The sequence below is a fragment of the Danio rerio genome, chromosome 5 (assembly GCF_052040795.2).
Source record: "Danio rerio strain M-AB ecotype USA chromosome 5, GRCz13ab, whole genome shotgun sequence".
Taxonomy (NCBI): domain Eukaryota; kingdom Metazoa; phylum Chordata; class Actinopteri; order Cypriniformes; family Danionidae; genus Danio; species Danio rerio.
In genome coordinates, this window is record NC_141025.1 from 65530646 (window position 1) to 65551940 (window position 21295).

Here is a 21295-nt window from a genome sequence, read left to right on the forward strand (position 1 = left end):
TACGGCCTCTACTGCAAGTCCAGGGAGAGAGGTAGACCCCTGGGTAGCTTGCTGGGGTCAGAGGCCCCTAGGTGGAGGGCCAGGGGGCACCCTGGGGCCTCTACTGCAAGTCCAGGGAGAGTTATGGACCCCTGGGTAGCTTGCTGGGGTCAGAAGCCCCTAGGTGGAGGGCCAGGGGGCACCCTGGGGCCTATCCTGCAAGTCCAAGGAGAGAGGTGGACCCCTGGATAGCTTGCTGGGGTCAGAGGCCCCTAGGTGGAGGGCCAGGGGGCACCCTGGGGCCTATCCTGCAAGTCCAGGGAGAGTTGTGGACCCATGGGTAGCTTGCTGGTGTCAGAGACCCCTAGGTGGAGGGCAAGGGGGCACCCTGGGGCCTATCCTGCAAGTCCAGGGAGAGAGGTGGACCCCTGGGTAGCTTTCTGGTGTCAGAGACCCCTAGGTGGAGGGCAAGGGGGCTCCCTGGGACCTCTACTGCAAGTCCAGGGAGAGAGGGGGACCCTTGGGTAGTTTGCTGGGCTCAGAGGCCCCTAGGTGGAGGGCCAGCGGGCACCCTGGGGCCTCTACTGCAAGTCCAGGGAGAGTTATGGACCCCTGGGTAGCTTGCTGGGGTCAGAAGCCCCTAGGTGGAGGGCAAGGGGGTACCCTAGGGCCTTTACTGCAAGTGCAGGGAGAGAGGTGGATCCCTGGGTAGCTTGCTGGGGTCAGAGGCCCCTAGGTGGAGGGCCAGGGGGACCCCTGGGGCCTATCCTGCAAGTCCAGGGAGAGAGGTGGACCACTGGGTTGCTTGCTGGGGTCAGAGACCACTTTGTGGAGGGCAAGGGGCACCCTGGGGCCTCTACTGCAAGTCCAGGGAGAGAGGTGGACCTCTGGGTAGCTTCCTGGGGTCAGAGGACCCTAGGTGGAGGGCCAGGGGGCTCGCTGGGGCCTATCCTGCAAGTCCAGGGAGAGAGGTGGACCCCTGGGTAGCTTGCTGGGGTCAGAGGCCCCTAGGTGGAGGGCCAGGGGGCACCCTGGGGCCAGGGGGCACGCTGGGGCCTATCCTGCAAGTCCAGGGAGAGAGGTGAACCCCTGGGTAGCTTGCTGGGGTCAGAGGCCCCTAGGTGGAGGGCCAGGGGGCACCCTGGGGCCTATCCTGCAAGTCCAGGGAGAGTTGTGGACCCCTGGGTAGCTTGCTGGTGTCAGAGACCCCTAGGTGGAGGGCAAGGGGGCCCCCTGGGGCCTCTACCGCAAGTCCAGGGAGAGAGGTGGACCCCTGGGTAGCATTCTGGGGTCCTAGGCCCCTTTGTGGAGGGCAAAGGGGCTCCCTGGGGCCTCTACTGCAAGTCCAGGGAGAGAGGGGGACCCTTGGGTAGTTTGCTGGGCTCAGAGGCCCCTAGGTGGAGGGCCAGGGGGCACCCTGGGGCCTCTACTGCAAGTCCATGGAGAGTTATTGACCCCTGGGTAGCTTGCTGGTGTCAGAGACCCCTAGGTGGAGGGCAAGGGGGCACCCTGGGGCCTCTACCGCAAGTCCAGGGAGAGAGGTGGACCCCTGGGTAGCTTTCTGGGGTCCTTGGCCCCTTTGTGGAGGGCAAGGGGGCTCCCTGGGGCCTCTACCGCAAGTCCAGGGAGAGAGGGGGACCCTTGGGTAGTTTGCTGGGCTCAGAGGCCCCTAGGTGGAGGGCCAGCGGGCACCCTGGGGCCTCTACTGCAAGTCCAGGGAGAGTTATGGACCCCTGGGTAGCTTGCTGGGGTCAGAAGCCCCTAGGTGGAGGGCAAGGGGGTACCCTAGGTTCTTTATTGCAAGTGCAGGGAGAGAGGTGGATCCCTGGCTAGCTTGCTGGGGTCAGAGGCTCCTAGGTGGAGGGCCAGGGGGCACCCTGGGGCCTATCCTGCAAGTCCAGGGAGAGAGGTGGACCACTGGGTTGCTTGCTGGGGTCAGAGACCACTTTGTGGAGGGCAAGGGGCACCCTGGGGCCTCTACTGCAAGTCCAGGGAGAGAGGTGGACCCCTGGGTAGCTTGCTGGGGTCAGAGGCCCCTAGGTGGAGGGCGAGGGGGCACCCTGGGGCCAGGGGGCACGCTGGGGCCTATCCTGCAAGTCCAGGGAGAGAGGTGAACCCCTGGGTAGCTTGCTGGGGTCAGAGGCCCCTAGGTGGAGGGCCAGGGGGCACCCTGGGGCCTATCCTGCAAGTCCAGGGAGAGTTGTGGACCCCTGGGTAACTTGCTGGTGTCAGAGACCCCTAGGTGGAGGGCAAGGGGGCCAACTGGGGCCTCTACCGCAAGTCCAGGGAGAGAGGTGGACCCCAGGGTAGCATTCTGGGGTCCTAGGCCCCTTTGTGGAGGGCAAAGGGGCTCCCTGGGGCCTCTACTGCAAGTCCAGGGAGAGAGGGGGACCCTTGGGTAGTTTGCTGGGCTCAGAGGCCCCTAGGTGGAGGGCCAGGGGGCACCCTGGGGCCTCTACTGCAAGTCCAGGGAGAGTTATTGACCCCTGGGTAGCTTGCTGGGGTCAGAAGCCCATATGTGGAGGGCCAGGGGGTACCCTAGGGCCTTTACTGCAAGTCCAGGGAGAGAGGTGAATCCCTGGGTAGCTTGCTGGGGTCAGAGGCAACTAGGTGGAGGGCTAGGGGGCACCCGTCGGCCTATCCTGCAAGTCCAGGGAAAGATGTGGACCCCTGGGTAGCGTGCTGGGGTCAGAGGCCCCTTGGTGGAGGGCAAGGGGACACCCTGGCGCCTGTACTGCAAGTCCAGGGAAAGATGTGGACCCCTGGGTAGCGTGCTGGGGTCAGAGGCCCCTTGGTGGAGGGCAAGGGGACACCCTGGCGCCTCTACTGCAAGTCCAGGGAAAGAGGTGGACCCTTGGGTAGCTTGCTGGGGTCTTAGGCCCCTAGGTGGAGGGCCAGGGGGCTTATTGGGGCCTCTACTGCAAGTCCAAGGAGAGAGGTGGACCCCTGGGTAGCTTGCTGGGGTCAAAGGCCCCTTGGTGGAGGGCAAAGGGACACCCTGGGGCCTCTACTGCAAGTCCAGGGAGAGAGGTGGACTCTTAGGTAGCTTGCTGGGGTCTTAGGCCCCTAGGTGGAGGGCCAGGGGGCTTATTGGGGCTTCTACTGCAAGTCCAGGAAGAGAGGTGGACCCCTGGGTAGCTTGCTAGGGTCTGAGGCCTCTAGGTCGTGGGCCAGGGGGTACCCTGGGGCCTATCCTGCAAGTCCAGGGAGAGAGGTGGACATCTGGGTAGCTTGCTGGGGTCAGAGGCCCCTAGGTGGAGGGCCATGGGGCACCCTGGGGCCTATACTACAAGTCCAGGGAGAGAGGTGGACCCCTGGGTAGCTTGCTGGGATCAGAGGCCCCTAGGTGGAGGGCCAGGGGGCACCCTGGGGCCTATCCTGCAAGTCCAGGGAGAGAAGTGGACCCCTGGGTAGCTTGCTGGGGTCAGAGGCCCCTAGGTGGAGGGCCAGGGGGCACCCTGGGGCATCTACTGCAAGTCAAGAAAGAGAGGTGGACACATGGGTAGCTTGCTGGGGTCAGAGGCCCCTAGGTGGAGGGCCAGGGGGCTTCCTGGGGCCTTTACTGCAAGTCCAGGGACAGAGGTGGACCCCTGGCTAGCTTGCTGGGGTCAAAGGCCCATAGGTGGAGGGCCAGGGGGCACACTGGGGCCTCTACTGCAAGTCCAGGGAAATTTGTGGACCCCTGGGTAACTTGCTGGGGTCAGAGGCCCTTAGGTGGAGGGGCAGGGGCACCCTGGGGCCTATACTTCATGTGCAGGGAGAGGGGTGGACCCCTGGGTTGCTTGCTAAGGTCAGAGGCCCCTAGGTGGAGGGTAAGGGGGCACCCTGGGGCCTATACTGCAAGTCCAGGGAGAGAGTCGGACCCCTGGGTAGCTTGCTGGGGTCAGAGGCCCCTAGGTGGAGGGCAAGAGGGCACCCTGGGGCCTATCCTGCAAGCCCACGGAGAGAGGTGGACCCCTGGATAGCTTTCTGGGGTCAGAGGCCCCTAAGTGGAGGGCCAGGGGGCACCGTGGGGCCTATCCTGCAAGTCCAGGGAGAGTTGTGGACCCCTTTGTAGCTTGCTGGGGTCAGAGGCCCCTAGGTGGAGGGCCAGGGGGCACCCTGGGGCCTTTACTGCAAGTCCAGGGAGAGAGGTGGATCCCTGGGTAGCTTGCTGGGGTCAGAAGCCCCTTGGTGGAGGGCAAGGGGGTACCCTGGGCCTTTACTGCAAGTGCAGGGAGAGAGGTGGACCCTTGGGTAGCTTGCTGTGGTCTTAGGCCCCTAGGTGGAGGGCCAGGGGGCTTATTGGGGCCTCTACTGCAAGTCCAGGGAGAGAGGTGGACCCCTGGGTAGCTTGCTGGGGTAAAAGGCCCCTTGGTGGAGGGCAAAGGGACACCCTGGGGCCTCTACTGCAAGTCCAGGGAGAGAGGTGGACTCTTAGGTAGCTTGCTGGGGTCTTAGGCCCCTAGGTGGAGGGCCAGGGGGCTTATTGGGGCTTCTACTGCAAGTCCAGGAAGAGAGGTGGACCCCTGGGTAGCTTGCTAGGGTCTGAGGCCTCTAGGTCGTGGGCCAGGGGGTACCCTGGGGCCTATCCTGCAAGTCCAGGGAGAGAGGTGGACATCTGGGTAGCTTGCTAATTCAGAGGCCCCTAGGTGGAGGGCCAGGGGGCACCCTGGGGCCTATACTACAAGTCCAGGGAGAGAGGTGGACCCCTGGGTAGCTTGCTGGGATCAGAGGCCCCTAGGTGGAGGGCCAGGGGGCACCCTGGGGCCTATCCTGCAAGTCCAGGGAGAGAAGTGGACCCCTGGGTAGCTTGCTGGGGTCAGAGGCCCCTAGGTGGAGAGCCGGGGGGCACCCTGGGGCATCTACTGCAAGTCAAGAAAAAGAGGTGGACACATGGGTAGCTTGCTGGGGTCAGAGGCCCCTAGGTGGAGGGCCAGGGGGCTTCCTGGGGCCTTTACTGCAAGTTCAGGGACAGAGGTGGACCCCTGGCTAGCTTGCTGGGGTCAAAGGCCCATAGGTGGAGGGCCAGGGGGCACACTGGGGCCTCTACTGCAAGTCCAGGGAAATTTGTGGACCCCTGGGTAACTTGCTGGGGTCAGAGGCCCCTAGGTGGAGGGGCAGGGGCACCCTGGGGCCTATACTTCATGTGCAGGGAGAGGGGTGGACCCCTGGGTTGCTTGCTGAGGTCAGAGGCCCCTAGGTGGAGGGTAAGGGGGCACCCTGGGGCCTATACTGCAAGTCCAGGGAGAGAGTCGGACCCCTGGGTAGCTTGCTGGGGTCAGAGGCCCCTAGGTGGAGGGCAAGAGAGCACCCTGGGGCCTATCCTGCAAGTCCACGGAGTGAGGTGGACCCCTGGATAGCTTTCTGGGGTCAGAGGCCCCTAAGTGGAGGGCCAGGGGGCACCGTGGGGCCTATCCTGCAAGTCCAGGGAGAGTTGTGGACCACTTTGTAGCTTGCTGGGGTCAGAGGCCCCTAGGTGGAGGGCCAGGGGGTACCCTAAGTCCTTTACTGCAAGTCCAGGGACAGAGGTGGATCCCTGGGTAGCTTGCTGGGGTCAGAGGCCCCTAGGTGGAAGGCCAGGGGGCACCCTGGGGCCTATCCTGCAAGTCCAGGGAGAGAGGTGGACCCCTGGGTAGCTTGCTGGGGTCAGAGGCCCCTAGGTGGAGGGCCAGGGGGCACCCTGGGGCCTATCCTGCAAGTCCAGGGAGAGTTGTGGACCCCTGGGTAGCTTGCTGGTGTCAGAGACCCCTAGGTGGAGGGCAAAGGGGCCCCATGGGGCTTCTACCGCAAGTCCAGGGAGAGAGGTGGACCCCTGGGTAGCTTTCTGGGGTCCTAGGCCCCTTTGTGGAGGGCAAGGGGGCTCCCTGGGGCCTCTACTGCAAGTCCAGGGAGAGAGGGGGACCCTTGGGTAGTTTGCTGGGCTCAGAGGCCCCTAGGTGGAGGGCCAGGGGGCACCCTGGGTTCTCTACTGCAAGTCCAGGGAGAGTTATTGACCCCTGGGTAGCTTGCTGGGGTCAGAAGCCCATATGTGGAGGGCCAGGGGGTACCCTAGGGCCTTTACTGCAAGTCCAGGGAGAGAGGTGGATCCCTGGGTAGCTTGCTGGGGTAAGAGGCAACTAGGTGGAGGGCTAGGGGGCACCCGTCGGCCTATCCTGCAAGTCCAGGGAAAGATGTGGACCCCTGGGTAGCGTGCTGGGGTCAGAGGCCCCTTGGTGGAGGGCAAGGGGACACCCTGGCGCCTCTACTGCAAGTCCAGGGAGAGAGGTGGACCCTTGGGTAGCTTACTTGGGTCTTAGGCCCCTAGGTGGAGGGCCAGGTGGCTTATTGGGGCCTCTACTGCAAGTCCAGGGAGAGAGGTGGACCCCTGGGTGACTTCCTGGGGTCAGAAGCCTCTAGCTGGAGGGCCAGGGGGCACCCTGGGGCCTATCCTGCAAGTCCAGGGAGAGAGGTGAACCCCTGGGTAGCTTGCTGAGGTCAGAGGCCCATAGGTGGAGGGCCAGGGGGCACACTATGGCCTCTACTGCAAGTCCAGGGAGAGAGGTAGATCCCTGGGTAGCTTGCTGGGGTCAGAGGCCCCTAGGTGGAGGGCCAGGGGTACCCTAAGGCCTTTACTGCAAGTCCAGGGAGAGAGGTGGATCCCTGGGTAGCTTTCTGGGGTCAGAAGCCCCTTGGTGGAGGGCAAGGGGGTACCCTGGGCCTTTACTGCAAGTGCAGGGAGAGAGGTGGATCCCTGTGTAGCTTGCTGGGGTCAGAGGCCCCTAGTTGGAGGGCCAGGGGGCAACCTGGGGCCTATCCTGCAAGTCCAGGGAGAGAGGTGGACCACTGGGTTGCTTGCTGGGGTCAGAGACCACTTTGTGGGGGCAAGGGGGCACCCTGGGGCCTCTACTGCAAGCCCAGGGAGAGAGGTGGACCCCTGGGTAGCTTCCTGGGGTCAGAGGCCCCTAGGTGGAGGGCCAGGGGGCACCCTGGGGCCTATAATGCAAGTCCAGGGAGAGAGGTGGACCCCTGGGTAGCTTGCTGGGGTGAGAGGCCCCTAGGTGGAGGGCCAGGGGGCACCCTGGGGCCTATCCTGCAAGTCCAGGGAGAGTTGTGGACCCCTGGGTAGCTTGCTGGTGTCAGAGACCCCTAGGTGGAGGGCAAGGGGTACCCTGGGGCCTCTACCGCAAGTCCAGGGAGAGAGGTGGACCCCTGGGTAGCTTGCTGGGATCAGAGGCCCCTAGGTGGAGGGCCAGGGGGCACCCTGGGGCCTATCCTGCAAGTCCAGGGCGAGAAGTGGACCCCTGGGTAGCTTGCTGGGGTCAAAGGCCCCTAGGTGGAGGGCCAGGGGGCACCCTGGGGCATCTACTGCAAGTCAAGAAAGAGAGGTGGACACATGGGTAGCTTACTGGGGTCAGAGGCCCCTAGGTGGAGGGCCAGGGGGCTTCCTGGGGCCTTTACTGCAAGTCCAGGGACAGAGGTGGACCCCTGGCTAGCTTGCTGGGGTCAAAGGCCCATAGGTGGAGGGCCAGGGGGCACACTGGGGCCTCTACTGCAAGTCCAGGGAAATTTGTGGACCCCTGGGTAACTTGCTGGGGTCAGAGGCTCCTAGGTGGAGGGGCAGGGGCACCCTGGGGCCTACACTTCATGTGCAGGGAGAGGGGTGGACCCCTGGGTTGCTTGCTGGGGTCAGAGGCCCCTAGGTGGAGGGTAAGAGGGCACCCTGGGGCCTATACTGCAAGTCCAGGGAGAGAGTCGGACCCCTGGGTAGCTTGCTGGGGTCAGAGGCCCCTAGGTGGAGGGCAAGAGGGCACCCTGGGGCCTATCCTGCAAGTCCACGGAGAGAGGTAGACCCCTGGATAGCTTTCTGGGGTCAGAGACCCCTAGGTGGAGGGCAAGGGGGCACCCTGGGGCCTCTACCGCAAGTCCAGGGAAAGAGGTGGACCCCTGGGTAGCTTTCTGGGGTCCTTGGCCCCTTTGTGGAGGGCAAGGGGGCTCCCTGGGGCCTCTACCGCAAGTCCAGGGAGAGAGGGGGACCCTTGGGTAGTTTGCTGGGCTCAGAGGCCCCTAGGTGGAGGGCCAGCGGGTACCCTGGGGCCTCTACTGCAAGTCCAGGGAGAGTTATGGACCCCTGGGTAGCTTGCTGGGGTCAGAAGCCCCTAGGTGGAGGGCAAGGGGGTACCCTAGGTTCTTTATTGCAAGTGCAGGGAGAGAGGTGGATCCCTGGCTAGCTTGCTGGGGTCAGAGGCCCCTAGGTGGAGGGCCAGGGGGCACCCTGGGGCCTATCCTGCAAGTCCAGGGAGAGAGGTGGACCACTGGGTTGCTTGCTGGGGTCAGAGACCACTTTGTGGAGGGCAAGGGGCACCCTGGGGCCTCTACTGCAAGTCCAGGGAGAGAGGTGGACCCCTGGGTAGCTTGCTGGGGTCAGAGGCCCCTAGGTGGAGGGCCAGGGGGCACCCTGGGGCCAGGGGGCACGCTGGGGCCTATCCTGCAAGTCCAGGGAGAGAGGTGAACCCCTGGGTAGCTTGCTGGGGTCAGAGGCCCCTAGGTGGAGGGCCAGGGGGCACCCTGGGGCCTATCCTGCAAGTCCAGGGAGAGTTGTGGACCCCTGGGTAACTTGCTGGTGTCAGAGACCCCTAGGTGGAGGGCAAGGGGGCCCCCTGGGGCCTCTACCGCAAGTCCAGGGAGAGAGGTGGACCCCTGGGTAGAATTCTGGGGTCCTAGGCCCCTTTGTGGAGGGCAAAGGGGCTCCCTGGGGCCTCTACTGCAAGTCCAGGGAGAGAGGGGGACCCTTGGGTAGTTTGCTGGGCTCAGAGGCCCCTAGGTGGAGGGCCAGGGGGCACCCTGGGGCCTCTACTGCAAGTCCAGGGAGAGTTATTGACCCCTGGGTAGCTTGCTGGGGTCAGAAGCCCATATGTGGAGGGCCAGGGGGTACCCTAGGGCCTTTACTGCAAGTCCAGGGAGAGAGGTGGATCCCTGGGTAGCTTGCTGGGGTCAGAGGCAACTAGGTGGAGGGCTAGGGGGCACCCGTCGGCCTATCCTGCAAGTCCAGGGAAAGATGTGGACCCCTGGGTAGCGTGCTGGGGTCAGAGGCCCCTTGGTGGAGGGCAAGGGGACACCCTGGCGCCTCTACTGCAAGTCCAGGGAAAGATGTGGACCCCTGGGTAGCGTGCTGGGGTCAGAGGCCCCTTGGTGGAGGGCAAGGGGACACCCTGGCGCCTCTACTGCAAGTCCAGGGAAAGAGGTGGACCCTTGGGTAGCTTGCTGGGGTCTTAGGCCCCTAGGTGGAGGGCCAGGGGGCTTATTGGGGCCTCTACTGCAAGTCCAAGGAGAGAGGTGGACCCCTGGGTAGCTTGCTGGGGTCAAAGGCCCCTTGGTGGAGGGCAAAGGGACACCCTGGGGCCTCTACTGCAAGTCCAGGGAGAGAGGTGGACTCTTAGGTAGCGTGCTGGGGTCTTAGGCCCCTAGGTGGAGGGCCAGGGGGCTTATTGGGGCTTCTACTGCAAGTCCAGGAAGAGAGGTGGACCCCTGGGTAGCTTGCTAGGGTCTGAGGCCTCTAGGTCGTGGGCCAGGGGGTACCCTGGGGCCTATCCTGCAAGTCCAGGGAGAGAGGTGGACATCTGGGTAGCTTGCTGGGGTCAGAGGCCCCTAGGTGGAGGGCCAGGGGGCACCCTGGGGCCTATACTACAAGTCCAGGGAGAGAGGTGGACCCCTGGGTAGCTTGCTGGGATCAGAGGCCCCTAGGTGGAGGGCCAGGGGGCACCCTGGGGCCTATCCTGCAAGTCCAGGGAGAGAAGTGGACCCCTGGGTAGCTTGCTGGGGTCAGAGGCCCCTAGGTGGAGGGCCAGGGGGCACCCTGGGGCATCTACTGCAAGTCAAGAAAGAGAGGTGGACACATGGGTAGCTTGCTGGGGTCAGAGGCCCCTAGGTGGAGGGCCAGGGGGCTTCCTGGGGCGTTTACTGCAAGTCCAGGGACAGAGGTGGACCCCTGGCTAGCTTGCTGGGGTCAAAGGCCCATAGGTGGAGGGCCAGGGGGCACACTGGGGCCTCTACTGCAAGTCCAGGGAAATTTGTGGACCCCTGGGTAACTTGCTGGGGTCAGAGGCCCTTAGGTGGAGGGGCAGGGGCACCCTGGGGCCTATACTTCATGTGCAGGGAGAGGGGTGGACCCCTGGGTTGCTTGCTGGGGTCAGAGGCCCCTAGGTGGAGGGTAAGGGGGCACCCTGGGGCCTATACTGCAAGTCCAGGGAGAGAGTCGGACCCCTGGGTAGCTTGCTGGGGTCAGAGGCCCCTAGGTGGAGGGCAAGAGGGCACCCTGGGGCCTATCCTGCAAGTCCACGGAGAGAGGTGGACCCCTGGATAGCTTGCTGGGGTCAGAGGCCCCTAAGTGGAGGGCCAGGGGGCACCGTGGGGCCTATCCTGCAAGTCCAGGGAGAGTTGTGGACCCCTTTGTAGCTTGCTGGGGTCACAGGCCCCTAGGTGGAGGGCCAGGGGGCACCCTGGGGCCTTTACTGCAAGTCCAGGGAGAGAGGTGGATCCCTGGGTAGCTTGCTGGGGTCAGAAGCCCCTTGGTGGAGGGCAAGGGGGTACCCTGGGCCTTTACTGCAAGTGCAGGGAGAGAGGTGGACCCTTGGGTAGCTTGCTGTGGTCTTAGGCCCCTAGGTGGAGGGCCAGGGGGCTTATTGGGGCCTCTACTGCAAGTCCAGGGAGAGAGGTGGACCCCTGGGTAGCTTGCTGGGGTCAAAAGCCCCTTGGTGGAGGGCAAAGGGACACCCTGGGGCCTCTACTGCAAATCCAGGGAGAGAGGTGGACTCTTAGGTAGCTTGCTGGGGTCTTAGGCCCCTAGGTGGAGGGCCAGGGGGCTTATTGGGGCTTCTACTGCAAGTCCAGGAAGAGAAGTGGACCCCTGGGTAGCTTGCTAGGGTCTGAGGCCTCTAGGTCGTGGGCCAGGGGGTACCCTGGGGCCTATCCTGCAAGTCCAGGGAGAGAGGTGGACATCTGGGTAGCTTGCTGGGGTCAGAGGCCCCTAGGTGGAGGGCCAGGGGGCACCCTGGGGCCTATACTACAAGTCCAGGGAGAGAGGTGGACCCCTGGGTAGCTTGCTGAGATCAGAGGCCCCTAGGTGGAGGGCCAGGGGGCACCCTGGGGCCTATCCTGCAAGTCCAGGGAGAGTTGTGGACCCCTGGGTAGCTTGCTGGTGTCAGAGACCCCTAGGTGGAGGGCAAAGGGGCCCCATGGGGCTTCTACCGCAAGTCCAGGGAGAGAGGTGGACCCCTGGGTAGCTTTCTGGGGTCCTAGGCCCCTTTGTGGAGGGCAAGGGGGCTCCCTAGGGCCTCTACTGCAAGTCCAGGGAGAGAGGGGGACCCTTGGGTAGTTTGCTGGGCTCAGAGGCCCCTAGGTGGAGGGCCAGGGGGCACCCTGGGTTCTCTACTGCAAGTCCAGGGAGAGTTATTGACCCCTGGGTAGCTTGCTGGGGTCAGAAGCCCATATGTGGAGGGCCAGGGGGTACCCTAGGGCCTTTACTGCAAGTCCAGGGAGAGAGGTGGATCCCTGGGTAGCTTGCTGGGGTAAGAGGCAACTAGGTGGAGGGCTAGGGGGCACCCGTCGGCCTATCCTGCAAGTCCAGGGAAAGATGTGGACCCCTGGGTAGCGTGCTGGGGTCAGAGGCCCCTTGGTGGAGGGCAAGGGGACACCCTGGCACCTCTACTGCAAGTCCAGGGAGAGAGGTGGACCCTTGGGTAGCTTACTTGGGTCTTAGGCCCCTAGGTGGAGGGCCAGGTGGCTTATTGGGGCCTCTACTGCAAGTCCAGGGAGAGAGGTGGACCCCTGGGTGACTTCCTGGGGTCAGAAGCCTCTAGCTGGAGGGCCAGGGGGCACCCTGGGGCCTATCCTGCAAGTCCAGGGAGAGAGGTGGACCCCTGGGTAGCTTGCTGGGGTCAGAGGCCCATAGGTGGAGGGCCAGGGGGCACACTATGGCCTCTACTGCAAGTCCAGGGAGAGACGTAGATCCCTGGGTAGCTTGCTGGGGTCAGAGGCCCCTAGGTGGAGGGCCAGGGGTACCCTAAGGCCTTTACTGCAAGTCCAGGGAGAGAGGTGGATCCCTGGGTAGCTTGCTGGGGTCAGAGGCCCCTAGGTGGAGGGCCAAGGGGCACCCTGGGGCCTTTACTGCAAGTCCAGGGAGAGAGGTGGATCCCTGGGTAGCTTGCTGGGGTCAGAAGCCCCTTGGTGGAGGGCAAGGGGGTACCCTGGGCCTTTACTGCAAGTGCAGGGAGAGAGGTGGATCCCTGTGTAGCTTGCTGGGGTCAGAGGCCCCTAGTTGGAGGGCCAGGGGGCAACCTGGGGCCTATCCTGCAAGTCCAGGGAGAGAGGTGGACCACTGGGTTGCTTGCTGGGGTCAGAGACCACTTTGTGGGGGCAAGGGGGCACCCTGGGGCCTCTACTGCAAGCCCAGGGAGAGAGGTGGACCCCTGGGTAGCTTCCTGGGGTCAGAGGCCCCTAGGTGGAGGGCCAGGGGGCACCCTGGGGCCTATAATGCAAGTCCAGGGAGAGAGGTGGACCCCTGGGTAGCTTGCTGGGGTGAGAGGCCCCTAGGTGGAGGGCCAGGGGGCACCCTGGGGCCTATCCTGCAAGTCCAGGGAGAGTTGTGGACCCCTGGGTAGCTTGCTGGTGTCAGAGACCCCTAGGTGGAGGGCAAGGGGTACCCTGGGGCCTCTACCGCAAGTCCAGGGAGAGAGGTGGACCCCTGGGTAGCTTGCTGGGATCAGAGGCCCCTAGGTGGAGGGCAAGGGGGCACCCTGGGGCCTATCCTGCAAGTCCAGGGAGAGAAGTGGACCCCTGGGTAGCTTGCTGGGGTCAGAGGCCCCTAGGTGGAGGGCCAGGGGGCACCCTGGGGCATCTACTGCAAGTCAAGAAAGAGAGGTGGACACATGGGTAGCTTACTGGGGTCAGAGGCCCCTAGGTGGAGGGCCAGGGGGCTTCCTGGGGCCTTTACTGCAAGTCCAGGGACAGAGGTGGACCCCTGGCTAGCTTGCTGGGGTCAAAGGCCCATAGGTGGAGGGCCAGGGGGCACACTGGGGCCTCTACTGCAAGTCCAGGGAAATTTGTGGACCCCTGGGTAACTTGCTGGGGTCAGAGGCTCCTAGGTGGAGGGGCAGGGGCACCCTGGGGGCTACACTTCATGTGCAGGGAGAGGGGTGGAGCCCTGGGTTGCTTGCTGGGGTCAGAGGCCCCTAGGTGGAGGGTAAGGGGGCACCCTTGGGCCTATACTGCAAGTCCAGGGAGAGAGTGGGACCCCTGGGTAGCTTGCTGGGGTCAGAGGCCCCTAGCTGGAGGGCAAGAGGGCACCCTGGGGCCTATCCTGCAAGTCCACAGAGAGAGGTGGACCCCTGGATAGCTTTCTGGGGTCAGAGGCCCCTAGGTGGAGGGCCAGGGGGCACCGTGGGGCCTATCCTGCAAGTCCAGGGAGAGTTGTGGACCCCTTTGTAGCTTGCTGGGGTCAGAGGCCCCTAGGTGGAGGGCCAGGGGGTACCCTAAGTCCTTTACTGCAAGTCCAGGGACAGAGGTGGATCCCTGGGTAGCTTGCTGGGGTCAAAGGCCCCTAGGTGGAGGGCAAGGGGGCACCCTGGGGCCTATCCTGCAAGTCCAGGGAGAGAGGTGGACCCCTGGGTAGCTTGCTGGGGTCAGAGGCCCCTAGGTGGAGGGCCAACGGGCACCCTGGGGCCTTTACTGCAAGTCCAGGGAGAGAGGTGGATCCCTGAGTAGCTTGCTGGGGTCAGAAGCCCCTTGGTGGAGGGCAAGGGGGTACCCTGGGCCTTTACTGCAAGTGCAGGGAGAGAGGTGGATCCCTGGGTAGCTTGCTGGGGTCAGAGGCCCCTAGTTGGAGGGCCAGGGGGCACCCTGGGGCCTATCCTGCAAGTCCAGGGAGAGAGGTGGACCACTGGGTTGCTTGCTGGGGTCAGAGACCACTTTGTGGGGGCAAGGGGTCACCCTGGGGCCTCTACTGCAAGTCCAGGGAGAGAGGTGGACCCCTGGGTAGCTTCCTGGGGTCAGAGGCCCCTAGGTGGAGGGCCAGGGGGCACCCTGAGGCCTATCCTGCAAGTCCAGGGAGAGAGGTGGACCCCTGGGTAGCTTGCTGGGGTGAGAGGCCCCTAGGTGGAGGGCCAGAGGGCACCCTGGGGCCTATCCTGCAAGTCCAGGGAGAGTTGTGGACCCCTGGGTAGCTTGCTGGTGTCAGAGACCCCTAGGTGGAGGGCAAGGGGCACCCTGGGGCCTCTACCGCAAGTCCAGGGAGAGAGGTGGACTCCTGGGTAGATTTCTGGGGTCCTAAGCCCCTTTGTGGATGGCAAGGGGGCTCCCTGGGGCCTCTACTGCAAGTCCAGGGAGAGAGGGGGACCCTTGGGTAGTTTGCTGGGCTCAGAGGCCCCTAGGTGAAGGGCAAGGGGGTACCCTAGGGCCTTTACTGCAAGTCCAGGGAGAGAGGTGGACCCTTGGGTAGCTTGCTGTGGTCTTAGGCCTCTAGGTGGAGGGCCAGGGGGCTTATTGGGGCCTCTACTGCAAGTCCAGGGAGAGAGGTGGACCCCTGGGTAGCTTGCTGGGGTCAAAGGCCCCTTGGTGGAGGGCAAGGGGACACCCTGGGGCCTCTACTGCAAGTCCAGGGAGAGAGGTGGACTCTTGGGTAGCTTGCTGGGGTCTTAGGCCCCTAGGTGGAGGGCCAGGGGGCTTATTGGGGCCTCTACTGCAAGTCCAGGAAGAGAGGTGGACCCCTGAGTAGCTTGCTAGGGTCTGAGGCCCCTAGGTGGAGGGCCAGGGGGCACCCTGGGGCCTATCCTGCAAGTCCAGGGAGAGTTGTGGACCCCTTTGTAGCTTGCTGGGGTCAGACGCCCCTAGGTGGAGGGCCAGGGGGTACCCTAAGGCCTTTACTGCAAGTCAAGGGAGAGAGGTGGATCCCTGGGTAGCTTGCTGGGGTCAGAGGCCCATAGGTGGAGGGCCAGGGGGCACCCTGGGGCCTATCCTGCAAGTCCAGGGAGAGAGGTGGACCACTGGGTTGCTTACTGGGCTCAGAGACCACTTTGTGGAGGGCAAGGGGCACCCTGGGGCCTCTACTGCAAGTCCAGGGAGAGAGGTGGACCCCTGGGTAGCTTCCTGGGGTCAGAGGCCCCTAGGTGGAGGGCCAGGGGGCACGCTGGGGCCTATCCTGCAAGTCCAGGGAGAGAGGTGGACCCCTGGGTAGCTTGCTGGGGTCAGAGGCCCCTAGGTGTAGGGCCAGGGGGCACCCTGGGGAATATCCTGCAAGTCCAGGGAGAGTTGTGGACCCCTGGGTAGCTTGCTGGTGTCAGAGACCCCTAGGTGGAGGGCAAGGGGGCCCCCTGGGGCCTCTACCACAAGTCCAGGGAGAGAGGTGGACCCCTGGGTAGCTTTCTGGGGTCCTAGGCCGCTTTGTGGAGGGCAAGGGGGCTCCCTGGGGCCTCTACTGCAAGTCCAGGGAGAGAGGGGGACCCTTGGGTAGTTTGCTGGGCTCAGAGGTCCCTAGGTGGAGGGCCAGGGGGCACCCTGGGGCCTCTACTGCAAGTCCAGGGAGAGTTATTGACCCCTGGGTAGCTTGCTGGTGTCAGAAGCTCCTATGTGGAGGGCCAGGGGGTACCCTAGGGCCTTTACTGCAAGTCCAGGGAGAGAGGTGGATCCCTGGGTAGCTTGCTGGGGTCAGAGGCAACTAGGTGGAGGGCTAGGGGGCACCCGTCGGCCTATCCTGCGAGTCCAGGGAAAGATGTGGACCCCTGGGTAGCGTGCTGGGGTCAGAGGCCCCTTGGTGGAGGGCAAGGGGACACCCTGGGGCCTCTACTGCAAGTCCAGGGAGAGAGGTGGACCCTTGGGTAGCTTGCTGGGGTCTTAGGCCCCTAGGTGGAGGGCCAGGGGGCTTATTGGGGCCTCTACTGCAAGTCCAGGGAGAGAGGTGGACCCCTGGGTGACTTCCTGGGGTCAGAAGCCTCTAGCTGGAGGGCCAGGGGGCACCCTGGGGCCTATCCTGCAAGTCCAAGGAGAGAGGTGACCCCTGGGTAGCTTGCTGGGGTCAGAGGCCCATAGGTGGAGGGCCAGGGGGCACACTATGGCCTCTACTGCAAGTCCAGGGAGAGAGGTAGACCCCTGGGTAGCTTGCTAGGGTCTGAGGCCCCTTGGTGCAGGGCAAGGGGGCACTTTGGGGCCTTTACTACAAGTCCAGGGGGAGAGGTGGATCCCTGGGTAGCTTCCTGGGGTCAGAGGCCCCTAGGTGGAGGGCCAGGGGGCACCCTGGGGCCTTTCCTGCAAGTCCAGGGAGAAAGGTGGACCACTGGGTTTCTTGCTGGGGTCAGAAACCACTTTGTGGAGGGCAAGGGGGCACCCTGGGGCTTCTACTGCAAGTCCAGGGAGAGAGGTGGACCACTGGGTAGCTTGCTGGGGTCAGAGGCCCCTAGGTGGAGGGCCAGGGGGTACCCTAGGGCCTTTACTGCAAGTCCAGGGAGAGAGGTGGATCCCTGGGTAGCTTGCTGGGGTCAGAGGCCCCTAGGTGGAGGGCCAGGGGGCACCCTGGGGCCTATCCTGCAAGTGCAGGGAGAGAGGTGGACCCCTGGGTAGCTTGCTCGGGTCAGAGGCTCCTTGGTGGAGGGCCAGGGGGCACCCTGGGGCATCTACTGCAAGTCAAGAAAGAGAGGTGGACACATGGGAAGCTTGCTGGGGTCAGAGGCCCCTAGGTGGAGGGCCAGGGGCTTCCTGGGGCCTTTACTGCAAGTCCAGGGACAGAGGTGGACCCCTGGGTAGCTTGCTGGGGTCAAAGGCCCATAGGTGGAGGGCAGTGGGGCACACTGGGGCCTCTACTGCAAGTCCAGGGAAATTTTTGGAACCCTGGGTAACTTGCTGGTGTCAGAGGCCCCTAGGTGGAGGGGCAGAGGCACCCTGGGGCCTATACTTCATGTGCAGGGAGAGGGGTGGACCCCTGGGTTGCTTGTTGGGGTCAGAGGCCCCTAGGTGGAGGGCAAGGGGGCACCCTGGGGCCTATACTGCAAGTCCAGGGAGAGAGTCGGACCCCTGGGTAGCTTGCTGGGGTCAGAGGCCCCTAGGTGGAGGGCAAGAGGGCACCCTGGGGCCTATCCTGCAAGTCCACGGAAAGAGTTGGACCCCTGGATAGCTTTCTGGGGTCAGAGGCCCCTAAGTGGAGGGCCAGGGGGCACCGTGGGGCCTATCCTGCAAGTCCAGGGAGAGTTGTGGACCCCTTTGTAGCTTGCTGGGGTCAGAGGCCCCTAGGTGGAGGGCCAGGGGGTACCCTAAGGCCTTTACTGCAAGTCAAGGGAGAGAGGTGGATCCCTGGGTAGCTTGCTGGGGTCAGAGGCCCCTAGGTGGAGGGCCAGGGGGCACCCTGGGGCCTATCCTGCAAGTCCAGGGAGAGAAGTGGACCACTGGGTTGCTTACTGGGCTCAGAGACCACTTTGTGGAGGGCAAGGGGCACCCTGGGGCCTCTACTGCAAGTCCAGGGAGAGAGTTGGACCCCTGGGTAGCTTCCTGGGGTCAGAGGCCCCTAGGTGGAGGGCCAGGGGGCACGCTGGGGCCTATCCTGCAAGTCCAGGGAGAGAGGTGGACCCCTGGGTAGCTTGCTGGGGTCAGAGGCCCCTAGGTGTAGGGCCAGGGGGCACCCTGGGGAATATCCTGCAAGTCCAGGGAGAGTTGTGGACCCCTGGGTAGCTTGCTGGTGTCAGAGACCCCTAGGTGGAGGGCAAGGGGGCCCCCTGGGGCCTCTACCGCAAGTCCAGGGAGAGAGGTGGACCCCTGGGTAGCTTTCTGGGGTCCTAGGCCGCTTTGTGGAGGGCAAGGGGGCTCCCTGGGGCCTCTACTGCAAGTCCAGGGAGAGAGGGGGACCCTTGGGTAGTTTGCTGGGCTCAGAGGTCCCTAGGTGGAGGGCCAGGGGGCACCCTGGGGCCTCTACTGCAAGTCCAGGGAGAGTTATTGACCCCTGGGTAGCTTGCTGGTGTCAGAAGCTCCTATGTGGAGGGCCAGGGGGTACCCTAGGGCCTTTACTGCAAGTCCAGGGAGAGAGGTGGATCCCTGGGTAGCTTGCTGGGGTCAGAGGCAACTAGGTGGAGGGCTAGGGGGCACCCGTCGGCCTATCCTGCGAGTCCAGGGAAAGATGTGGACCCCTGGGTAGCGTGCTGGGGTCAGAGGCCCCTTGGTGGAGGGCAAGGGGACACCCTGGGGCCTCTACTGCAAGTCCAGGGAGAGAGGTGGACCCTTGGGTAGCTTGCTGGGGTCTTAGGCCCCTAGGTGGAGGGCCAGGGGGCTTATTGGGGCCTCTACTGCAAGTCCAGGGAGAGAGGTGGACCCCTGGGTGACTTCCTGGGGTCAGAAGCCTCTAGCTGGAGGGCCAGGGGGCACCCTGGGGCCTATCCTGCAAGTCCAAGGAGAGAGGTGGACCCCTGGGTAGCTTGCTGGGGTCAGAGGCCCATAGGTGGAGGGCCAGGGGGCACACTATGGCCTCTACTGCAAGTCCAGGGAGAGAGGTAGAACCCTGGTTAGCTTGCTAGGGTCTGAGGCCCCTTGGTGCAGGGCAAGGGGGCACTTTGGGGCCTTTACTACAAGTCCAGGGAGAGAGGTGGATCCCTGGGTAGCTTCCTGGGGTCAGAGGCCCCTAGGTGGAGGGCCAGGGGGCACCCTGGGGCCTTTCCTGCAAGTCCAGGGAGAAAGGTGGACCACTGGGTTTCTTGCTGGGGTCAGAAACCACTTTGTGGAGGGCAAGGGGGCACCCTGGGGCTTCTACTGCAAGTCCAGGGAGAGAGGTGGACCACTGGGTAGCTTGCTGGGGTCAGAGGCCCCTAGGTGGAGGGCCAGGGGGTACCCTAGGGCCTTTACTGCAAGACCAGGGAGAGAGGTGGATCCCTGGGTAGCTTGCTGGGGTCAGAGGCCCCTAGGTGGAGGGCCAGGGGGCACCCTGGGGCCTATCCTGCAAGTGCAGGGAGAGAGGTGGACCCCTGGGTAGCTTGCTCGGGACAGAGGCCCCTTGGTGCAGGGTAAGGGGTCACACTGGGGCCTATACTACAAGTCCAGGGAGAGAGGTGGACCACTGGGTAGCTTGCTGGGGTCAGAGGCCCCTAGGTGGAGGGCCAGGGGGCACCCTGGGGCCTTTCCTGCAAGTCCAGGGAGAAAGGTGGACCACTGGGTTGCTTGCTGGGGTCAGAGACCACTTTGTGGAGGGCAAGGGGGCACCCTGGGGCTTCTACTGCAAGTCCAGGGAGAGTTGTGGACCCCTGGGTAGCTTCCTGGGGTCCGTGGCCCCTAGGTGGAGGGCCAGGGGCACCCTGGGGCCTATTCTGCAAGTCCAGGGAGAGAGGTGGACACCTGCGTAGCTTGCTGGGGTAAAAGTTCCCTAGGTGGAGGGCCAGAGGGCTTATTGGGGCCTCTACTGCAAGTCCAGGGAGAGAGGTGGACCCCTGGGTAGCTTGCTGGGGTAAGAAGCCCCTATGTGGAGGGCCAAGGGGCACCCTGGGGCCTATACTGCATGTCCAGGGAGAGAGGTGGACCCCTGGGTATACTGTGGTCAGAGGCCCATAGGTGGAGGGCCAGGGGGCACACTATGGCCTCTACTGCAAGTCCAGGGAGAGAGGTAGACCCCTGGGTAGCTTGCTGGGGTCAGAGGCCCCTAGGTGGAGGGCCAGGGGGCACCCTGGGGCCTCTACTGCAAGTCCAGGGAGAGTTATGGACCCCTGGGTAGCTTGCTGGGGTCAGAAGCCCCTAGGTGGAGGGCCAGGGGATACCCTAGGGCCTTTACTTCAAGTCCAGTGAGAGAGGTGGATCCCTGGGTAGCTTGCTGGGGTCCGAGGCCCCTAGGTTGAGGGCCAGGGGGCACCCTTGGGCCTATCCTGCAAGTCCAGGGAGAGAGGTGGACAACTGGGTTGCTTGCTGGGGTCAGAGACCACTTTGTGGAGGGCAAGGTGGCACCCTGGGGCCTCTACTGCAAGTCCAGGGAGAGAGGTGGACCCCTGGGTAGCTTCCTGGGGTCAGACGCCCCTAGGTGGAGGGCCAGGGGGCACCCTGGGGCCTATCCTGCAAGTCCAAGGAGAGAGGTGGACCCCTGGGTAGCTTGCTGGGGTCAGAGGCCCCTAGGTGGAGGGCCAAGGGGCACCCTGGGGCCTATCCTGCAAGTCCAGGGAGAGTTGTGGACCCATGGGTAGCTTGCTGGTGTCAGAGACCCCTAGGTGGAGGGCAAGGGGGCACCCTGGGGCCTCTACAGCAAGTCCAGGGAGAGAGGTGGACCCCTGGGTAGCTTTCTGGGGTCCTTGGCCCCTTTGTGGAGGGCAAGGGGGCTCCCTGGGGCCTCTACTGCAAGTCCAGGGAGAGAGGGGGACCCTTGGGTAGTTTGCTGGGCTAAGAGGCCCCTAGGTGGAGGGCCAGGGGGCACCCTGGGGCCTCTACTGCAAGTCCAGGGAGAGTTTTGGACCCCTGGGTAGCTTGCTGGGGTCAGAATCCCCTAGGTGGAGGGCAAGGGGGTACCCTAGGGCCTTTACTGCAAGTGCAGGGAGAGAGGTGGATCCCTGGGTAGCTTGCTGGGGTCAGAGGCCCTTAGGTGGAGGGCCAGGGGGCACCCTGGGGCCTATCCTGCAAGTCCAGGGAGAGAGGTGGACCACTGGGTTGATTGCTGGGGTCAGAGACCACTTTGTGGGGGGCTAGGGGGCACCCTGGCTTCTCTACTGCAAGTCCAGGGAGAGAGGTGGAACCCTGGGTAGCTTCCTGGGGTCAGAGGCCCCTAGGTGGAGAGCCAGGGGGCACCCTGGGGCCTATCCTGCAAGTCCAGGGAGAGAGTCGGACCCCTGGGTAGCTTGCTGGGGTCAGAGGCCCCTGGGTGGAGGGCAAGAGGGCACCCTGGGGCCTATCCTGCAAGTCCACGGAGAAAGGTGGACCCCTGGATAGCTTTCTGGGGTCAGAGGCCCCTAAGTGGAGGGCCAGGGGGCACCGTGGGGCCTATCCTGCAAGTCCAGGGAGAGTTGTGGACCCCTTTGTAGCTTGCTGGGGTCAGAGGCCCCTAGGTGAAGGGCAAGGGGGACCCCTGTGGCCTATACTGCAAGTCCATGGAGAGAGGTGGACCCCTGGGTAATTTGCTGGGGTCATAGGCAACTAGGTGGTGGGCCAGGGGGCACCCTGGGGCCTATCCTCCTAGTCCAGGGAGAAAGGTGGACCACTGGGTTGCTTGCTGGGGTCAGAGACCACTTTGTGGAGGGCAAGGGGGCACCCTGGGGAATCTACTGCAAGTCCAGGGAGAAAGGTAGACCCCTGGGTAGCTTGCTGGGGTCTGAGGCCCCTTGGTGGAGGGCCAGGGGGCACCCTGGGGCCTCTACTATAAGCC